This window comes from Ambystoma mexicanum, chromosome 13 (assembly GCF_040938575.1).
Source record: "Ambystoma mexicanum isolate Mex_15411 chromosome 13, UKY_AmexF1_1, whole genome shotgun sequence".
In the NCBI taxonomy this organism is placed as follows: domain Eukaryota; kingdom Metazoa; phylum Chordata; class Amphibia; order Caudata; family Ambystomatidae; genus Ambystoma; species Ambystoma mexicanum.
In genome coordinates this window covers 417,444,963-417,467,563 of record NC_090938.1, presented here as the reverse complement: position 1 = coordinate 417,467,563, position 22,601 = coordinate 417,444,963, and positions in this window count along the sequence as shown.

The following is a 22,601-nucleotide window of genomic DNA, read 5'->3' as shown; positions in this document are numbered from 1 at the left end:
TTTGAGGCAATCTCAGTCCTGAATATACTTTCTTCTAGCCATGGATCGGGAGCGAGAGGAAGACTCCCGTAGATGACATTGTTTGGATGTAACGGGTGAAGGAGGCGGGGGGGGGAGTTCGGTTGGGAGGGCTCAAAGAGGCGGCGCAAAGTTAAAGTCCACCCTAATGTGGGTGTGTTTTTTTTTTGTACGGTGTGTTAAATACCAAAAATAAAGGTTTTAAAAAAAATAAATGCCTGGCAGAACATGTAAAAATGTAAATAACAATATGAGCAAAGTATAATACATTGTTCACAGCCTTCCTGTGTTGTTTTTTCTACAGACCGGTCCATGTAATAAGACTACACAACATGAAAAAATTGCCTTGTTGGTGTTCTGATCCAAGAGGGAAAGAAAAGGAAAGGACAGATATCCTCTGGGTCGGTAGCTATTGAAACTATATCTGAAGAATGACTGCACAAATAAGCATACAAAAATTGGCTAAAATCAGGGACAGCATTTCTTGTTGTCTTACAGAGGGAAAACAAACAGATGCTCAGGATGAAATCGGGTTGAAGCAAGAATGTTTTTGGGCTTAAAGTATTGCCTCATGATCCCTATGTTACCTGCCTTAATCTAAAGGTAGCACACCTCTTTTTACCTTTTACTTTTAACTGATGAGATAACATTGCGACCATGATTACCATATAGGTGAGAGATGCATACATGTGGTATGAAACTGACCTACTATTTCTGTATTTTAGGAAGCGTGAGATATGGGGCTCTTCAACTGACTTATCCTGTTATAGAACAACATGTATGTCCTGAAGATGGTTCTAAAAATTAAACACATGAGCATGGGGGTACAAATGCATCGCGATTAAGACGCCGAAACACTTGTCAACCTAAGAGAAAAACCCCAAAATCACAGTTTTTTTGCAGTTCCCATAAACGAAAGACACACAGCGTAGTAGCAAATTAATTCGGACTTGCAATTACCACTGCAGAGTTCTAAAAAACGACTACAGATTAAAATCACATTGTAGTACAGACCACCAACCAACTTATGTATTTATTTATTTATTTATTTATATTTATATAGCGCGCAAGTAACCCATGGGCATTGAGGCGCTGTTACTTGCAAGAGCTTAGTTACAGGCATAGAGTCATTCAGTGGTACATTATGAATTCGACAAAGCATAGAGCTGACATTTTGGTTGGTACAGTTGGTCATTACAATACAGTTTATGCATTAGGAACATATGAGATGTATTCGACTGGTGCGAGGCATCTTATGTGAATAAGATGGTTTTCATGGTTTTGCGGAAGGTGCTGAGGGAGGCCTCACCTCGGATTGTGGGAAGTAGGGCGTTCCAATGAGTGGGTGCGAGATATGGGAAGCTGGATCCGCCCGCTCTGACTTTTTTTACTAATGGCACAGAGAGCATGTTAGTATATGGTGATCTGGTTGGCCTCGTAGAAGAGACGGGATGGATCCTTTGGGAGAGGTAGTCAGGGGCAGTAAGGTGAATGCACTTGTGGTTCAGTGTCAGAGTCTTGAAGATGATCCTTTCTTTTATTGGGAGCCAGTGTGCTAGTTTTCTGGCCTCCGAGATGTGTTCTCTTTTGGCAATGCCTTGGGCTGCCCGGAGAGCACTATTCTGAATGATTTGTAACCTCTCTAGGTTTTTGTTAGAGGTGCCTAGAAAGAGTACATTACAATAGTCAAGCCTAGATCCAGTGATGGCTCTGGCTATGTTAGTGCAGTTCTCTTTGGAGAGAAAGGGCCTGACTGCGTTGATAAGTTTGGCATGGTATGCAGCTGCAGAGGCTATAGCGTTGACTTGTTTATCCATGGATAGGTTGGAATCCAAGTAGACTCTAAGGGTTTTAACTGATTCTGAGACAGGTATTTTGATGGAGTCTATGGTGAAATGACTGAATTGGGAGTCTAGATTTTTCAGCGTGTCGGGTGAGCCTACCAAAAGGAGTTCAGTTTTGTCTGAGTTGAGGCATAGTCCATTGTCTGCTTATCATTGTATATATTTTATCGCTACATTTTGTGTTTTCTATAAGTGTATACAATCAATGGATACTAATCCTCAGTCACATCCTATTTGTTGAAGTGATTCCCTTTGCAAACCTCTTTGAATGTTGTTTTGTTATTTGACTGACTTCAGCGGTTTTTAAATAATTGTGTATGTTGAAAACCTTTCTCAGAATAAAACAAATACTAATTCAAGAGCTGTTTGCACGATATGTGATAAGCAGCATAAAAAGTAAAACGGTGTGGGCTCATTAGTGTGCCTAAAGAATAAGGGAGAAGTACAGTGGCCAAGGCCGAAGGCCATGGTGATAGGGCCCAAAGAAACCTATTGATGCCACATGTAGAGTGGCCATGCCCGAATGCCATGGCTAATGGGCCAGAAAGAAACGTATTAGTGAAACAAGTACTGTGGCCAAGGTCAAAGGCTGTGGCCACTCAGCCATGGCTATTGGGCCCCAAAGAATATTCTTGGTGAATCCTGTAGAATGGCCAGGGCCGAAAGCCTTGGCTAGTGGATCGCAAAGAAACGTATTGGTGCAACAAGTACAGTGGCCAAGACCGAAGGCCATGGTTAGTGCACCCCAAGAAACGTCTTAGTGAAACACGTACCGTGGCCAAGGTCAAAGGCTGTGGCCACTCAGCCATGGCTAGTGGGGGCCCAATGAATATTATAGGTGAAATCTGTAGAGTGGCCAGGGTCGAAGGCCATGGCTAGTGGACCCCAAGAAACGTATTGGTGCAACAGGTACAGTGGCCAAGCCCAAAGGGTCTGAACACAGGCCATAGCTATTGGGCCCCAAAGAAACTATAGTTTACCAAAACCCTTGAAATTCTGTGAAGAAACTTTAGTTAAGATAGAGTCAAGGTGATCAGATTTAACGTTAAAAAACATAGCAACAAAATATTTAAAATTCAGTGAAAGAACATTGGTTAAGAGAGAGTTAAGGTGATCAGATTTAACGCAACAAAACCCTTGAAGTTCAGCACTCGCATTTCAAGCAAGTTCACCTTAACTTGACACCTCCATGTTGCGCAGCGTACAATCACAATGATGGCATCACAGATCACATCACTGGTGACATCACTAATTACACCATACATGGCATCACTGATGGTGCCACTAATGCCATCATTGATGAGATCAATAATGACATCATATATGACATTTCTGATTATGTAAGTAAGAATATTTGTGTTGCCCACTTTTGATACATATTTTAATTTACTACACTTAACAATAATAACAACATGACATAGAATAATACAGTCATATACAAGTATGAAATGATTACATGTCGAGCATTCACTTGTGGTACTTATCAACATATACAATTTAGAATACACATATCTAATGTTATACAAATGGTTTGATTTTCATATATTATTTTGCAATTCCAATATTTCATTGCAGGCAAAGTACCTGATCCAGATAAATCTATTTCAGGTATTTCAAAGAGAATATAATTAGTAGATTTAGTAGTGAACAAAAATAAGACGGTTAGGCAGAAGTAGAAACATGTTTAACATAAGTGTTATGAAAATAGACAATGCTCACACTTACATTTACAATTCCCCTTATCGTAATAACATTACATGAGGGCGTTCTTTTCTAGATGACAAGTTTCATAAAAAAAATATTCTCTTATAAAGGAAAGCATGCACCTGTGTGCATTGTGATAGTATAGAATCTACGCAAACGAAGTTTGGTTAATATACAAAAAAGATCTGTTACTTATACTACATAATTTCATTTATAGAAAAGAAATGAAGAAAGTAAATATTTAATTACATACATAGTAATTGTATTGCTACTATTTTTAGTCAGTTCTTTTGAAACTAAAGTATGCACTTGTATTTTTAAAACCTTCATCACAACCAGACAGCATCCGCAACACCAAAATCATAGAAAATCCACACCAACAGATGAAAAATGGAATTCAAGACCAACAGCAAGCGGAGAAACCATCAGAGACCGAAAACAAAATGGTTTTGGAAAGGAAAGGGGCTTAGAGTTTTTTTTAAGTCTTTCGCCTGTTTAAACCAGCCCATCCAGAAAAGACAGGCACAGATTGGCCCTCTAAGTCAGGTGAGCACTAGAAGAAATGGGGCGGGGACGTTAAAATCAGGAAGAAGATAGTATGTATGGGAAGTGAATGGAAGGCAGAGTGTGGGTGGCAGTATGGAGGTCAGGAGGCATGGAGGTGGATGAGATAACAGGTGGAGGATGGGCAGAGGAGTGGATTACTGAATAGTTGGTAGCAGATTTGGAGTAGCATACTAGTGAGGTATTTGTCAAGAGAGGTGTTAGCTGTTGTGTGTAGTGTATTGTGCGAAGGGGGTTGAGTGGGAGAGAGACAAAGAAAGATATATTGAAAGAGGAAGAAGTGTAGCAGGAATTAGGGAGAGAGAAATTGGGAGAGAGAGAAAAAGCGAGAGTGGTAGGAGGGTATGGAGAGAGAGGAGGGCAATTGTGGGAGTAGTGATATGGACAGAGTGAAGCAGAAAGGGGATTTAGTTTGGAGAAATAGCCAAAGAGAGTGGCAAGGTTAGGGCACAGAGGTGTAGATAGGGGACTGGGTGTGCAGGATGGTGAGGAGATGGGCGAGGAGAGAGGTGATTAATGAGTAGAAGGTTGTGCAGAGAGATGAGAAGAGGGTGTGTAGAGTGTGTAGGATAAGGTGTGTAGAGAGGTGGGGGAGAGTGGTAAGGAGAGGGGTGAGGAGAGAGAAGAAGATGGGGCATGGTCATCAGAGGGAAAAGGGTGTGGCCAGAGAGAGCCAGAGTGAGAGAGAGGAGAGACGAAGAAAACTAAAGGGTTTGGGAGAAGACAGAGAAGTGAGAGGGACAAATGAGAGAGTAGAGGGGCACACAGTTGGAGGAGTAAAATCAGGCAGATTAAAAGGTGGCCACTGATGGTGAGACTAATCCAATGCATCTAATATTGGCACTTTATTCCATCAAGTCACTTTGATAGGGTCTACCTACCTCTACTTGCAAACCTGGCGAATTGGGAAGCCTGGGGTAGGGAAGTGGGAAGCCCACAGGAGGGTCGATTGAGTGACACCCCATAGTGTATCCATCCCCTCCTCAGCTCTGGAGCATAACACTGAACAATTTGGAGATAATAACATTATATTAAAAGTAAACATGCTGTACCACTTAAGTTGTGAGAACAAATAAAACCTTTGAAATCTATTGGAGACTGCAAATTTGTAAGGGCATCTGTGACATTCTTTTTTGGGGTACATTCTGCCCAAAGTCCTATGCCATAGTTGTGAAGATAAAGACTACAAGTAGGCTGAAAGATCCTCCCTTCACCCACACCAGAAGGACATTTGGCATGATTTGGTGTGCAGATTAGGCAAACAGGCTGCCTGCTCACTCAAACCAGGATCCTGCCTACTGGCGGTGACATCTTCGGCAAGTACTATCTGGCTGCTTTCCTGCTAGTAAGGAACAAGGACTCCCTTTATGCTTGAAGGCTCTGGACATGTGACCGCAGCAGATTTGGAGTAAAGGAATTGCTCTAGTGTCTGTTTCCTGCCTCAATCCTCTCTCGAGCCAACTCAACTGCTTTCATGTCATTTTCGAGCTGCTGAAGGTCAGCCATAAATACTTGCTGCTTTTGATCCAATTTGAGTAGTCGAGTTGTTGACTTGCACACGTGTGCACCAGCTGTTGTTGAGCAGATCACCATTGAAAAAATGTAATTGTATCCTTGGACCTTGTCATACCAACTTGACTGCTTTGATATGCCGACTCAACCATCTTCTGCCTGTTCTTCATCTAATTCAAGCCAATTACCACTGCAGGACCACATTGCATCACTAGACATTACTGAGCCAACTCGACCATCTGAATGCACTCAATCAGTTGGGAACAACCGGCTCAACCATTTTGATGCCCACCAGACTGATTGTAAAGAGCCTATAAGCCTGTCTCAAAGCTGTCAAGCCTCAAGAACAAGCTTAAAATGTATTTGAAGTGGTTCTGTCCCCCTTGGTACCTTAAGGTCCCCTAGAGACATTTTCAACCCCCCCTCCTTACCTGTTTAAAGAGATCTTCATTGAACTTGCAAACATGGGGAATGCAGAAGGTATAATGTCACTGATTTCAACACATATATGTACTGTGTAACACAGATTGTGGTCAAGATCACAGATATTTGAGAAGTTGCACTGATGTGCTGAATTGGATGGTCCCTGCGGAATAATCTCACAAATGATACAGGTTTTTTTTCTTTTTTTCTTTTTTTTCTTTATTTAATGAGACAGATATAACTGCTTTGAGAATTGTGTTGTTTTTGGTGGAATTGTAGTTTGTTAAGATATTGTGATTTGGAGGTGAGAAATATAATTCAATGCAGATTGTTTATTTGATCAGAGATTAATGATTAGGTATAATTGATTGTGATTCGTGATCAAATATCCTGTCTAAAATGGTCACAGGAAGTAGTGGTTGATTTAAATGACCTGTGGCCATGAAATGTGTAGATATGTTCTGCATGGGCGATTGGTGACACAGAATCTTGAGTCATGGAAGGGAAAATGGAATCTGTACACGACATCCACTAACAACACTAACAACGTAGAAAGGACACTGATGGGAACCACTAATTTGTGTATGTCGCGAAATCCCTCATGTGAGGCACTGCATTGGATTTGTTCCTCTGTTTTCTTGCATTGAAGTACACACTTGTCTCATCTTAATTCTGTTTTGATGGCAAACTGTAGCATAGAAATAGATGTTTGCAAATCTAGGGAACAGATGCTATCCGCATCAGACTCATCTGCTTCCTCTTGTCCCCCAAATAGTACAGGCGAGGCATTCAATCTCGCATCAACATCAGACCATTGACCATAACTTGAACTTCCGTTTGAAAAAAATTGTTTTATCCTGAAGAATGTCCTCAGCAAAATGGGGAAAGAAATTCTGTGTTCTTTGCTTTATTTACTTCTCGGCATAATGGTTGTGATTAATGATCGGAACTGCTGTCCTAGTTTAAGTACACGATTATTACCATCTGTCCAATTCATATAAGGGTTTGGCTTCTGTGTTTAGGTTGAGTAAAGGAATATCCCCATTTTCTGATTCCTGCAGACGCAGTGTTGTGCCATGGATCATCAGGAAGTGTCCAGTGATTTCAAGCACTCATATTAATGGCTGGACAGTAAGCTGATGTGATCTTGTAGAAACGCTTTCCCATGACGTTATGTGTTAGAAAAGTACAATTGCATGGCCAACAGTGACGTAAAAAATATTTGGATATATATATCTTGCTTCACCTGTCGTTTCCGCAGTTGGTATATATATATATATATATATATTACACACGTTAGTGGCTGTGTAGTTATGGTTAAGTTGCTGTTTCCATAGGAAGAGCACTTTTTGGGCGGCTTATAACTTCACTCCCCCTGGATGAATCCACGCCAAACCTTCCAAAAAAGAGTATATGGCCCACTCTGAATTGTTTTGCAAAGTTTGGTGAGGATTCATCCAGGGGGGGGCAAAGTTATAGAGGGGTCCCAAAACTTTTTTTTTCCCCATAGACTGAATGGGGAAAAAACTTTGCTCGTGCCTACAGCCCAAACCGCTGGACGGATTTTCACCAAATTTGGACCAGGAGTAGCGGCTCGGTCACAAAAGCGTGCTTTTGCAGATTTGGTGTAAGTCTGTCCAGTAGTTTTTTTTTTTAAATGACCAAAAGGTAGGTCATAAAAAATTAGTGATATCTGTGTTCGGTCCACGGACACACTACCCTGTTCGCTCCGCGGACAGTGTCCTGATTGGCCAATCGGCTTGCGTGATGTCTGCGGACATGCGACGTGTTCCCTGATTGGATGGCGTGGAGCGGAAAGCGCGTCAGATTTTCGGTAGGACCCGCCATCTTGGATTTGCGGACGTCCGCGGACAGCGCAGTGAAACTTGCTTTAAAATTTGTATTTAGTAGAGTGTGTTGGTGTGTAAGAGTGTTTGGGGAGGGTGTGAGAGTATGACATAGGTTAAATGTTGTGTTTTTTTTATGTGGTAGACGCTCTTGTTGTGTTCGATTTGTCTGCGGACGACACGGCTGTTCTGAAATGTTCTAAATAAACTAAATAGAGGGGGCGTTCTGAGGATGCAATATGTGTACGTTTTGTTCGTGAGCAAGCTGAAACTGTTCTAAGAACACTCGCGGTGTCCTTAAATTTTCGTAAATAAACAAAATGGGGGTGTCCCGAGGACGCTGTCTGTATTGTTCTCTGGTAAGTTGAATGTGTTCTAAGAACACTTGTGGTGTCCTGAAATGTTCGTAAATAAACAAAATGGGGGTGTCCTGAGGATGCTGTCCGTATTGTTCAATGGGAAGTTGAATGTGTTCTAAGAGCACTCGCGGTGTTCTGAAATGTTCGTAAATAAACAAAATGGGGGTGTCCTGAGGACTCTGTCCGTATTGTTCTCTGGCAAGTTGAATGTGTTCTAAGAACACTCGTGGTGTCCTGAAATGTTCGTAAATAAACAAAATGGGGGTGTCCTGAGGACGCCGTCCGTATTGTTCGTTGTCAAGTTTAAAGTGTTCTAAGAACCCGTGCGGTGTCCTGAAATGTTTGTAGGGGTTGTCCTGAAGACACTGTCCGTATTGTTCTCTGGCAAGTTGAATGTGTTCTAAGAACACTCGTGGTGTCCTGAAATGTTCGTAAATAAACAAAATGGGGGTGTCCTGAGGACGCTGTCCGTATTGTTCGATGGCAAGTTGAATGTGTTCTAAGAACACTTGCGGTGTCCTGAAATGTTCGCAAATAAACAAAATGGGGGTGTCCTGAGGACGCTGTCCGTATTGTTCGTTGTCAAGTTGAAAGTGTTCTAAGAACGATTGCGGTGTCCTGAAATGTTCGTAGGGGGTGTCCTGAAGACGCTGTCCGTATTGTTCGCTGGCAACTTCAATGTGTTCTAAGAACACTTGCGGTGTCCTGAAATGTTCGCAAATAAAAAAAATGGGGGTGCCCTGAGGACGCTGTCAGTATTGTTTGTTGTCAAGTTGAAAGTGTTCTAAGAACCCTTGCGGTGTCCTGAAATGTTCGTAGGGGGTGTCCTGAAGACGCTGTCTGTATTGTTCGCTGGCAAGTTGAATGTGTTCTAAGAACACTTGCAGTGTCCTGAAATGTTCGCAAATAAAAAAATGGGGGTGTTCTGAGGATGCTGTCCGTATTGTTCTATTGCAAGTTGAATGTGCTCTAAGAATGCTCGTGGTGTCCTGAAATGTTCTCAAATAAACAAAATGGCGGTGTTCTGAGGACGCTGTTCGTATTGTTCGTTGTAGAGTTCAAAGTGTTCTAAGAACTGTTGCGGTGTCCTGAAATGTTCGTAGAGGGTATCCTGAAGACACTGTCCGTATTGTTCTCTGGCAAGTTGAATGTGTTCTAAGAACACTCGCGGTGTCCTGAAATGTTCGCAAATAAAAAAATGTGGGTGTTCTGAGGACGCTGTCCGTATTGTTCGCTGGCAAGTTGAAAGTGTTCTAAGAACCCGTGCGGTGTCCTGAAATGTTTGTAGGGGTTGTCCTGAAGACACTCATACTTAGTAGATTACAAACCAGAGTACTGTGCAATTTGCTCAGTTTCTGTGTTTGTTGCTAAAATCATTGGGTCTGTGGGAGAAAAAAAAATCCATGTTGGATTAAAAAAAACTTTTTCGGTTATACTACAGTTTGTTTGTTTGTTTTCAGTGTTCACTTGTTGTTTCTGGCTAATGCTTTCTTTATACATTGGCTTGTTGCAGTTTTTTGGAGCAGTAACATATTATTTATTTGTTTGCATATTGTAAAATTTTGGAGCAGTTAGATACCAGTAGGCATATTCTAACTGTCTATTTTGTGCTCTAATTTAGTGGTATTCATTTATCTGATTAGTTGTTGTAGAATCTTTGGGCAGTTAGATAGCTTTTGGAATATTCTAACAGTTTATATTTTTTTACTATAAGTTTACTTAAGGTTTAAGTACAGTTTAGTTGTAGTTAAGTTGCTGTTTCCATAGGAAGAGCACTTTTTGGGCGGCTTATAACTTCACTCCCCCTGGATGAATCCACGCCAAACCTTCCAAAAAAGAGTATATGGCCCACTCTGAATTGTTTTGCAAAGTTTGGTGAGGATTCATCCAGGGGGGGGCAAAGTTATAGAGGGGTCCCAAAACTTTTTTTTTCCCCATAGACTGAATGGGGAAAAAACTTTGCTCGTGCCTACAGCCCAAACCGCTGGACGGATTTTCACCAAATTTGGACCAGGAGTAGCGGCTCGGTCACAAAAGCGTGCTTTTGCAGATTTGGTGTAAGTCTGTCCAGTAGTTTTTTTTTTTAAATGACCAAAAGGTAGGTCATAAAAAATTAGTGATATCTGTGTTCGGTCCACGGACACACTACCCTGTTCGCTCCGCGGACAGTGTCCTGATTGGCCAATCGGCTTGCGTGATGTCTGCGGACATGCGACGTGTTCCCTGATTGGATGGCGTGGAGCGGAAAGCGCGTCAGATTTTCGGTAGGACCCGCCATCTTGGATTTGCGGACGTCCGCGGACAGCGCAGTGAAACTTGCTTTAAAATTTGTATTTAGTAGAGTCTGTTGGTGGACAACCCCTACAAACATTTCAGGACACCGCACGGGTTGTTCGATGGCAAGTTGAATGTGTTCTAAGAACACTTGCGGTGTCCTGAAATGTTCGCAAATAAACAAAATGGGGGTGTCCTGAGGACGCTGTCCGTATTGTTCGTTGTCAAGTTGAAAGTGTTCTAAGAACGATTGCGGTGTCCTGAAATGTTCGTAGGGGGTGTCCTGAAGACGCTGTCCGTATTGTTCGCTGGCAACTTCAATGTGTTCTAAGAACACTTGCGGTGTCCTGAAATGTTCGCAAATAAAAAAAATGGGGGTGCCCTGAGGACGCTGTCAGTATTGTTTGTTGTCAAGTTGAAAGTGTTCTAAGAACCCTTGCGGTGTCCTTAAATGTTCGTAGGGGGTGTCCTGAAGACGCTGTCTGTATTGTTCGCTGGCAAGTTGAATGTGTTCTAAGAACACTTGCGGTGTCCTGAAATGTTCGCAAATAAAAAAATGGGGGTGTTCTGAGGATGCTGTCCGTATTGTTCTATTGCAAGTTGAATGTGCTCTAAGAATGCTCGCGGTGTCCTGAAATGTTCTCAAATAAACAAAATGGCGGTGTTCTGAGGACGCTGTTCGTATTGTTCGTTGTAGAGTTCAAAGTGTTCTAAGAACTGTTGCGGTGTCCTGAAATGTTCGTAGAGGGTATCCTGAAGACACTGTCCGTATTGTTCTCTGGCAAGTTGAATGTGTTCTAAGAACACTCGCGGTGTCCTGAAATGTTCGCAAATAAAAAAATGTGGGTGTTCTGAGGACGCTGTCCGTATTGTTCGCTGGCAAGTTGAAAGTGTTCTAAGAACACTCATAATGTCCGCAGACATTAAATGTTTGCATAGGCCATAGTTGAAATGTTTGACTCTATGGGTGTGATATGCTGCGGTGGTTGTGGCCAGGGCATAGAGTGTTGGGTGGATATGCTCTGGCCACAACCACCACAGCATATCACACTCATAGTTGCTTATAACTTTGAGTCAAAAGCAAATTTATAAGGAACAAAGTTATAAGCCACTATGGGTGTGATATGCTGTGATGGTTGTACCTATTATAATATACTTACTGTTTGGTTTAGTAACTGGAGTACATGTATTTCTTGTTAATTTCTGTGATGAAAGAAAATAGCATCTTAGTATTAGTATTTTGTAATGACTTATTACATTGTATAATCAACGTTTTTTTTTTTGGACCCTCATACTTAGTAGATTACAAACCAGAGTACTGTGCAATTTGCTCAGTTTCTGTGTTTGTTGCTAAAATCATTGGGTCTGTGGGAGAAAAAAAAATCCATGTTGGATTAAAAAAAACTTTTTCGGTTATACTACAGTTTGTTTGTTTGTTTTCAGTGTTCACTTGTTGTTTCTGGCTAATGCTTTCTTTATACATTGGCTTGTTGCAGTTTTTTGGAGCAGTAACATATTATTTATTTGTTTGCATATTGTAAAATTTTGGAGCAGTTAGATACCAGTAGGCATATTCTAACTGTCTATTTTGTGCTCTAATTTAGTGGTATTCATTTATCTGATTAGTTGTTGTAGAATCTTTGGGCAGTTAGATAGCTTTTGGAATATTCTAACAGTTTATATTTTTTTACTATAAGTTTACTTAAGGTTTAAGTACAGTTTAGTTATCAAATTTTGGTTTTAAGAACATTAAATAAGCGTTTGTAAGATTTGCTGGTAATCTCTGCTTTAGAGTAATGGTACTATCATTATATTCAAACCATCCACATTTCTTTTTTATATATGCAGTGTAGTACCCTGAATTGGTTGTGGCTTCCTCGTGGTAGATTATACCTATTGTTGTGAAGGTTTTCTTACCAAGTGATATTTGACCATGTGTGAATCCAGTCAGCTTGCAGTTGTTTTTGGTACCATCTGCATTGTAACGTAGAAGCATTAGTATTACGTATTTACTATGTGTTTGTATTACTAACGTGGAGCGATTATCCAAATTGCAGGTAGTACATAATCTACCATAGTCTGCATTTTGTACAAGTTGCTGAAATGGAATGGATTCACAATTAGGTATTGATATATATATGAAGCGTTCATTGGGGATTTCTTCTTGTGGCACATTGTTGCAGAGAGTGCATGTATGATTCCACATGTATGAAATCTGAAAGATTTCATTTATAGGTATGTTTTTATTTTCCAGTACTTGTAGTAAGTACATTAGAAATTCTTGTGGATCTTCCTGTGAGCTTATAGTGAATTTAACCATTCCAGCACAGTAGTCCAATTGTTGTCTTATTCCATAAACACTAAACATGTTATCAGGATTATTTGTTGCATTTCTGTGAAGTGCTAACATTTGCAAACACAATTGGTCTGTACTGTGTAAGTAAATGTTGTCAACAATTGGTGACAATTGAAATAGAATATTAATTGCTACATTTGCGTAGAAACTTACTCCAACTATATTTGAGAGTTTAAATGGACCAGGTAGTTCTGTATCTGATTGATTTCTTTTTAGTTTGTCTTCCTTCTTTGATGAAGTACCTGGTTCACTTTCCCTAATGGGTTCTTTTATGGTTGTGGTACTTGATGAAGTTTTAGTTTCTTTTACTCTCTTTGGAGGATTTGCAGTGACATCCTGTTGCATTTCTGTTTGATGTGTTTAGATGGGGGGTGTATAGTGAGCGAAGTCTATTGTATTCTAAAATGCAAGGAATATCAGCGTTTACTTTACTTGCATCAAAGTTGATTAGAAATAGACCGTCAAGTGTACGTAAGCGTGATAGTGCTACCTAGCTTATGCCTTCTTTAAAGACTATGTTACCAATGTCTATCATTGCTTTGTCTAGGGTAAGACCTTGTGATTTATGAATGGTGACTGCGTATGCAAGAGTTAGAGAAAATTGTTCTCTGCATACATACATGTCTTTGAAGAGAAGGAATCGAGCTGTTGAGCGTCCTATCCTTTTAACTTCTGAAAGTTTGTCAAAGAGAATATTGACAAACTGAATTTTGTTGTCACGTGGGTATGTTTGAAAGTCAACAACTGTACCCAGTGCTCCATTAACTAGTCCTTGGTCCACGTCAAGGTTACGTTTAAGCATTACTATGCAATTTAGGGATAATTTTAATATCTTTTCCAAGCCTGCTGTGTTTGAGATTGATTTTTCTAAACTATTTAGTCTTGTGGCTTGGTCACACATGGGTAGTGTCATACCATGTACATCTAGTTTGTCTGTGGCGTTAATTTCCATTATTGGTTGCATTTCTTTTTTTAACATTGTTTCATTGAATTTGAAACAGCTTGCAAGAGTTGGCATTAAGGCCATACAATTGACATTTTTGTGGGCTAATTGTTCCATAACATCTATAGCACATGCATTATCACCATAAAGTGCATGAATGTGCTGGGTTTTCAATATTGCTTCTGCTTCTTTAGAAAGTATACCAACTCTGATACTTTTTAAGATGTTGGCATAAGTGAGATCTGCAGATTGCCGCATGTTTTCTGTTAATTCTCTGTATTGGAAATGTTGCCAACAGTTGAAATTTCCAATGCTGCCAACAGTTTTATGGCAGAGTTTGTGTCGTAATGTTTTAAAAATAGGCTCACCTTTTACTGGTGTCAATTGAAGAAGATCTCCAAAAACAATAATGTGTTTTCCTCCAAAGAGCTCTTCATAGTTTGTTTTGAGTACTTCTTGTAATCTGAGGTGAATCAAAGTCAACATTAGGTTGGACACCATGCTCACTTCATCTATTTGTTTCAATACTCTGCGTAGTTCCATTGCAGCTTCTGTAGAAAGTTTGTAATAGTCTAATTTGTTTTGGTGTTCTACTGGCAGGAGTAGTAATCGGTGTAAAGTGACACCACCTATGTTGTAGGTAGCTAAACCTGTGGGGGCAGTGACAACAGCTGACAGTTTGTTGTTTGTAAATTGTTGACGGAACTTACTGATGATTTTGATTAGGAATGTTTTGCCTGAACCAGCTTCACCACTGACGTACAATAGTATAGATTTGTAATTTTGGCAGGTGCATTCTTTGTTTTGATGTTGTACACCATGTGCAATTTTTTTTGTTACTTCTTGAAAAATGCTACGTTGCTCATTGTTTAGTTTTGATTGTAGTATAGTTAAGTCTTTTTTATATTCATACTGACACATGGTGTTTTCTAATTCTATCATAGCTAATTCTGCCTCATTTGTTATTAGTGGCTCTCCCAGTGGTTCTTTGCTTCCTGTTACAGAAGGTTGACTACTGTCAGGAGTGTACTTATCTAGTTGGGCCTGGAGGTCTTCTTCGTGTTGCTGTTCATTGTGCAACATTGTTTTGTACTGTGTAAACTTTACATCAGTTATAGTGCTTTCATTTGCTTTGAAAGCGTCTTCATATGAGTCATAGTTATCTAGTATTTCTTCTTCTTTTCTCCATGGTTTAAAGAGTTGTAGCAGGGACATGTAATATACTTCTTTATGTTGAGGAGTCTTTAATGACAATTTGATATGATTCATTAAATTTAGTTTTGTGAGTTTTACTAAGCTGCCTTCACAGTTTGTCACTCTGTATTTACTGTTTTTTTCATCAGGTTTAATATTATTTTTGTATGTGTAGTTTTGGGCTATGTGGTATAGACACATGGTTTCCAAAGTGGTACTCCTGTTTGGGTAGTATGTGTTCAATAAATTGTTTTTTAAAATGTCTTGGCTGTTGGGATCATGTTTGGCTATTGTTTCTATATCTCCGTATGATTTTAGAACTCTGTTTCTAGATGTAGCTGGACCAAGACTTAGCCATACTATATTTTCAGATTTACCATACAGTGCAGTACCAGTTACACGATCATTTGCTTCATAGGATCCACATTCTCTATGGGAGGGAATTTTTATGCCCAAGCTGTATAATTTTTGAGACACTGTTTTATCTGATGACAGGTCATTCCAGAGGTCTTGCAGCTCTGTCGTTTCTGCTTTGATTAAGTATGGTGTGATATATCGTGCAACTGCAGTAGAATTGTCTGCAATGTACTGCACATCTATGTTTGCATTCCATAAGTGGGCAATGATTGAATTGTAATCATTGATATATTTTTCTTCTTCTTTTCTTTTTATGTAATATGTATTTTTAGGTGACTTACCTTTAACACTTACGTCTAACTGAAGACATGAGGTTGTTCACTTGACCCGTATTTGTAACTGGTCTAGGGAAACCAAATCGGCATTTGGTGTAGTATTTCCCTTTGTTTTTGTATTTGCGACGACAATATTTGCCACATTTTTGTCTTTGAAATTGTAAAATTTGTGCATGAAGATCACTATTTTTGGATTCTGATGGAATTTCACAAGTGACATATTTTTCAATAAACTGTAAAACAGTGGCATCACTGTCTTGACCAAATTTAGGAGCATCTTTAATCCATAAAAGTATGTGGATATGTGGTGATCCTCTGGCTTGGTATTCTTTTCTCCAAAAGAAGTGTTTCACTTCTCCAACGGGAGGAACAGCTTTATTACAAATAAAATGTAGCATAGCAATGAAGCGATGGTGAAAATATCTGGAAACATTAACAGGATCCAGAGAACAAAGTTCTCCAGGTGTTAGTATATCTTTGTTTGTTTTGTTTTTGTTTGATATGCGTAGGAAATCATGTAAATCTTCCCATGCATATTCTGCACAACTTAATGTAACAAACCAAGTGGGTGGGCCAAGGTTTCTGATCATACAACGTACATCTCCGTGTTGTCGAAACCAGTACTCTTTAGTACCACGCATATTTGCTAATAGATTTGTAATATTTGATTGTAAAACCTCATCTTTTGTTGCACTTTTTGTAATAATTGTGTAGCTGTCATATTTTGCAACTCTGTAACATAAAGTTGCTAGTTCACTTTCAAAGAGTAGGTGGAATATGTATTCCACATTTTGTCTAAATCTGGGATCTTCAGAATACATCCGTAATGAGCGGTATTCTGATGCTGATATTTGAATAGGTCTATCATTGTACCTTCCTCCTTTGCCAGTAGGAAAGAGTAGAGGAAAAGCACATGCTTCTATACTTTTTTCCCATATGCTGATTGGTGATCCTTTTGTTTGACACATTTGGTACGTTTCCAGTGCATCGTCTATGGTGTCATTAGAGTGCAATGGATGAATTGTATAATGGTCTAAAGTGTTTGATATTGTAGCAGGATCTATGAGCTCAAATTGACCAGCTTCTTGTGTCTCTTGAATTATTTCAGTTGTATCCTTCAAGTTTTCTTCAATATTAATTTCTTTGTAATATTCATTATTCTCTTTAAGATATTGCAAAGCTTCTCTAACTTTATGTAAATCTACCAGCTGTTGCCAAATTGTTTTGTCTTTTGTAGGTACTCCATTTACCAAGATAATTAAAGATTGTTGCATTGGACATTGCACTCCTAGAGTGTGTACATTTTCTTTTAGATCTAATGGTAAATACACTACTTTTCCACAAATACCTTTCACTAATTCAGAGGGAGGTAATTTTGCAGTTTTTGGTTGAAGGCGTATTATTTCTCGAAATGGGTGCACTGTTTGAATTATGATGCTCTCATATAAATTAAGTTGTTGAAGGGGTTTTGGTAGTGGACATAATTCCAAATTATTTGTGATAGCACGTGAAGGAGTTTGGCTGTTGTCAAGTTTTGTAGTGCAGTAACTACAAAGTATTACGGGGTCAGTTATTTCGTATTTGTTTTGTGCTATAAGGTAGAGAGCTATTTCAAACCATTTAGAATCTTCATTGTCTTCTATTTTGTATGATAGGTCTACAGTTTTTGTGTTACTTTTATAAAAAGTTCTGCGGCAACATACACACACATGGTTTGGTACTTCAGCTGATGTACTTTTAAATTTTAGTATTTCTTTTTTGCATGTGTGTAGTAAAAGGTTGCCATATGTAGAATTGTTACTAATTTGGTTTACAGCTATTTCATTCTGTAAGTGGGTTTCACTTCCAAAATATTTTTTCTGGATATAGTCGATTTCTTCTAGTAGGTCTTTTGCTGTACCATGTAGAATAATGTTATTTAAATTGGCTAGTGCTAAAGCAGGACTTTTAGCATAGTACAGTTTATAAACTAGATTTCTTATAGTTGAATGATGTGTTGATATCCTTTTGATATCATGGAAGGTGGTTTTGCAAGTAGGTCCTGTAATGCAGGCCAATGAATGTCCTTGTAGTCCTGTGTACTTGCGTACTGGACAGGTATCCATATTTTGCAGTAGTTTAATTTTGATTTTGTCTTTGCTTTTCACACATTGATTGAGGAATTGGCGTAAAGACTTGAAAAATTGTTTGGGAATGTTACACATTGACGTGCATGGCCATTTGTACACTGTACATTCTGATTCAGATGAATGGAGGGGTAATTCTAAGTTTTCAGGACATATTTTTGTAAGGAGTACTTCTTGTTCCATTATGGTATTATTAACTTTTTCATAACCTCGACCACTGCTATGTATGGCAATTGTATTTGTTTGCTTTTGTTTGTACGCTTCTTCATTAAAGTATGGTTCTGTGCTCGTAGTGTGACCCCATTCACCTCCGCAGATACTTAAGAAGTTGTTTCTGTTGACATTTCATTTATTGAGAAGTCTTTTTTGTAATTTAGTTATTAGATTTGTTAGTGGTTTAATTTTGTTTAACACTAAAATAAATAACTTTCCTTTGAGAAGAATTGCACTGTCTATCAACGCTTCTAAGATTAATTTCCTACGATAGGTTTTAAGCGTTGAACCTGGTTTCTCTCCTGTTTTATAAGATTTTGAAGGACTTTGTGATGGAACATTTTGGCTAAAATACTTTTCTTGGTATGCTTACTTTGAACTATATCAAGATTTAAAGAAGCAGTCTTATCTGTAGTGATAGCTGATTTTCTGCTAATTGTTTTTCGGTTTGGTTTACATTTTGATAGAGGAGGCAAAGTTTTTGATGTTTCAACTTTTTTACAAATTGTGCTAGAGATGGATGCTTATGTTGGACACTTTTATTTTCATTTGCTCTACTTCTGCGTTGCTTTCTACAGACTTCATTTTTGGTAGGCATTTTTTAGGGTCTGTTGAAAAAAATAAAGAAGATATGGGTTGGGGTGTTCTGCAATGTATGTATGCTGTGTGCATGAGTGTTTGAGTAAGATGATAAAGATGTATGTAATGGTGTGTGATTGTGCATTGGGAACTACAACTAGTAGGGATGGGTATTCTTGAATTAATGTGTTTCTAAACTGGGGTTCAGATGACAGAAAAAAGTAAGCTACTTGTGTGGAGAAGTATAAATAGTATATCTAATGCTATACAATTAAAACAGTTGTTTATTCTATAACATCTAAATTCTAGCGGTTGAGTTGGGTAATTTGTGTGTCGAAAAATAGGAATTTGTGGGCCATTCTGGCTGTAAATCACTGTTTAAGACATGGGGATTTTTGGACAGAATGGTGCAGAATCTCTATTTTTAGGCACAGAAATAGCATGAATTAACCTTACAGTGTGTTTGAGTAATAATACAAATATTATGGTGATATTCCACTTACTTTTTTTCTAAAATGAACAGGTCGGCGCTGAGTCTTGGGAGTGACCGGAGTGATTCCCTGTTCGCTCTGTTTTTTTGCAGTGTGTCCTTACTGCTGCCTGTTTCCAGACTCGGCTGTGGGCGTGTCGAGAGCGCAGAAAGACCCGAGCCTTCCGCGGAGCGGACGCAGAGTCGGCGCTGAGTCTTGGGAGTGACCGGAGTGATTCCCTGTTCGCTCTGTTTTTTTGCAGTGTGTCCTTACTGCTGCCTGTTTCCAGACTCGGCTGTGGGCGTGTCGAGAGCGCAGAAAGACCCAAGCCTTCCGCGGAGCGGACGCGGAGTCGGCGCTGAGTCTTGGGAGTGACCGGAGTGATTCCCTGTTCGCTCTGTTTTTTTGCAGTGTGTCCTTACTGCTGCCTGTTTCCAGACTCGGCTGTGGGCGTGTCGAGAGCGCAGAAAGACCCGAGCCTTCCGCGGAGCGGACGCGGAGTCGGCGCTGAGTCTTGGGAGTCTTAGGAGGTTGAGGAGTGCGAGGCCTCGTGCACTCCTTCGAAAAGATGACGAAGGTGGTCCTTTCGCCCAAAACTCCGGCGCAGCGGAGGTTCGAAGCAGCCACAATGGAAATACGAGGCAAGGCTAATATGGCTGCCTGGGCTGAAACTGTAAGCCATGTACTAGAAGACCCAGCTGAACTGTCTTCTAACACATCCAACACAACTCATGTTTCCACGGAAAAGTCCTCTGCCACTTTTCAACAAGTAAGTGCTAACACGCACGCCTGTGTTCAATTTATCACCCCTGAACCCGCACTTGTAGCTAAAGTGGTGCATCCTACACAGCATACGTTGTTAAGCCCTTTGTTAAGCCCGATGCCCGATCTGTCTCCCAAGTCCTGTAGAGTATTGTCTGATGTGTCGGATGTGAGCGACACGCCTACAACGCGTGCTGCTGAACAGGTGGTTGGAGCAAAGTTGGCAAAGCTGGCCTGTGTGCTGGACGGTTCAGATACGTGTGATGCAAATCCGAAAAACTTCAATGGCAAGAAGTTTGTCACTGGTCATTTGCCCACATCGGTGATTGAACATTCCGGTTCCTCTAACCCCTTAAGTATTGACTCTCAAGAGTTGGGCATCCCTTATATTATAGCAGAATCGGTTGGTTCGGTGCCATGTGAGTTTCGCCGACGGTTGCTGAATGCTGACTCCCTGAACTGTATTACTGAGGGAGTTTCTTGCGAAACAGAGACTACCAAAAAGTCGTTTCAGTGTTGTGATTCGGAGACTCTAGAAATTGCACGATCCTTCACTGGGCCCGTAGATGACGCTCCACAACTGCCTATAGGCTGTGATGATGTTGTGTTTAGTGGACCTTTAGAAAGTTCTGGAGTTCTTCATCAACATAGAGATATAGCGCATATTCACTCCACCACTGATACTGATATAGTTCATGGTAGAGAACGAAGAAACTCGCTAGAAGTGGTAAACAAATTGCTGGCTGATCTCACTCGCATAAATCAACAAAGAACATCTAAGGTCAAAACTGGCAAAAACAACGTTGGTGTCAAAAAGGCTGACTTAGAAAGCGAGTGTTGTCAAACTGCCAGTGGGGCTCATTCTCTACTTGAGAAACAAAAGAAGAATGGAGTTGGTTACCTGATGAAACGCACGAGACGTGAGGAAAGCCTCTCACCCAGTTTAAGATGCTCTCAAAATAAGAAAGCTAAAAGGCTTGTGTACAGCATTTCACCTTACTGCACCCTGCCCTTGGAATCTGAGCGCGACTCTCGTAACTCGGATGTAGCATCTAGAGACATCTTCGCTGGACATGAGTCTTCAGATTCCTCGCTGATGGAGCGGCCCTACCCTAAAATTAGACGGCCTGTTTATAAAAAGAAAGGCGTGCCTAGCAAAGCAACCATGCCTGAACTTGCAAGGAACTTACCGTCAATGCAAGATTTACAGGCCCTGATAATGTCCTCACTAAACTTATCGATTGCTCCTTTTCTCAAACTATATGAAAGTCTAAATGACACGATCAAAGACTTGTCTGCAGGGGTCTGTAGATTGTCCAATAACTCTGTAAACTTTGGAAATGAAATGTCTGAAACCAGGAACATGGTGGAAGAGATGATTAGGAAGACTAACATAACAGAGGCCGCACTCTTAAATCAAGTCACAAATGCTAACATTGATAAAAAATTACTGGCAGAGGTTGCTAAAGAGGCCTTGAAAATATTTCACAAAAAAAAAGAATGCGAAGAGCAATTAAAGTATCCTTATTGCCATAAGTGTCAAACGCAAAAAACTGTAAGTGATGTACAGATGTCAACAGTAGATACCTCTGACCAACAGATGCATGTTAAGTCGATTGTGCTCGAGGACCATTCTATTGCCTGCTTGGATGGATATAATGACTGTTGTGCGGCCGCTACAAAAACTCATACTTCAATTAATAGTGAAGTAACGAGTCTGAAGTCTGGCTTTGCTAAAGCAATTCTAGAGGCACATGACGTGTCTAACTTAGCCCTACAAGATCCACAAAGACCATCTACATCGAAGGAAGTCATCGCTCAAAAGCAGCAATTCTTCGCCCCATCTCAGGCTACGAAGAACAGCGAGGCTGAACCCACTGGGATATTTGCTATTTTTAAACCCGCTGGTGACTTACAAAAGACGAGCAAAGCCAACAGCTCTGCAAATGAGACCCTTGGAATGAAGACTAAAAATCAACCAAAAAAGAAAGCTAAGAGACGTAACATTAACTCGCTTAAGTTTCTGAGAAACCTTAAAAGTTTGGACATAAGGGTGAACGGTGTGTCCACAAACGTAGTTCCAACAGCTTGCAATCAAACTGAAAAAAGCAGTTTAAATACAGCCAAGGCCTTAAATGTCTCTTATACCCGTACTAGTGACATATCTGACACTCTGCTAAATGTCTCAACCTATGAGGACGAAGATTTGTGCAACAACGCAATGATAAATGATCACGAACGGTCATTGGCTGTGCTCCAAGTATCAACAGCAGAAGAGATTTTACCACCATTGGCCACTCATGCGGGCCACTCAGTTGTATTGGTACAATCACAGAACAACCTACAGTCGATGGCCCCCATGATGTCTTCTAACGTACACAATAATGAAACAATACTTCCTGACGATACGTGGATGTCATCTAGAACATGCCAAGTGATCTCTTTAACATCTAATTTACCACCTGGAGAGGAAGTGGTAAATTTGGAACCTATAACGCTTGAGGACAAAAGAAAGCTACTCGAAGCAAGGATGAAAGCATCTATGGCCTTACCGACTAGCAAAGATGCTAGCAGAGACTGGAACGAGCAGGTGAAGTTGCTGACGACTAGTGAGACGGTGTTCCCTGACTTTGCTGGAGTTTCTCGTGACCCTGGAAGGATTCCCAGAGGATCGGTCCTTAGCCCTTGGGCTAGGCCTCAACAAGTGACACACAAACTGCC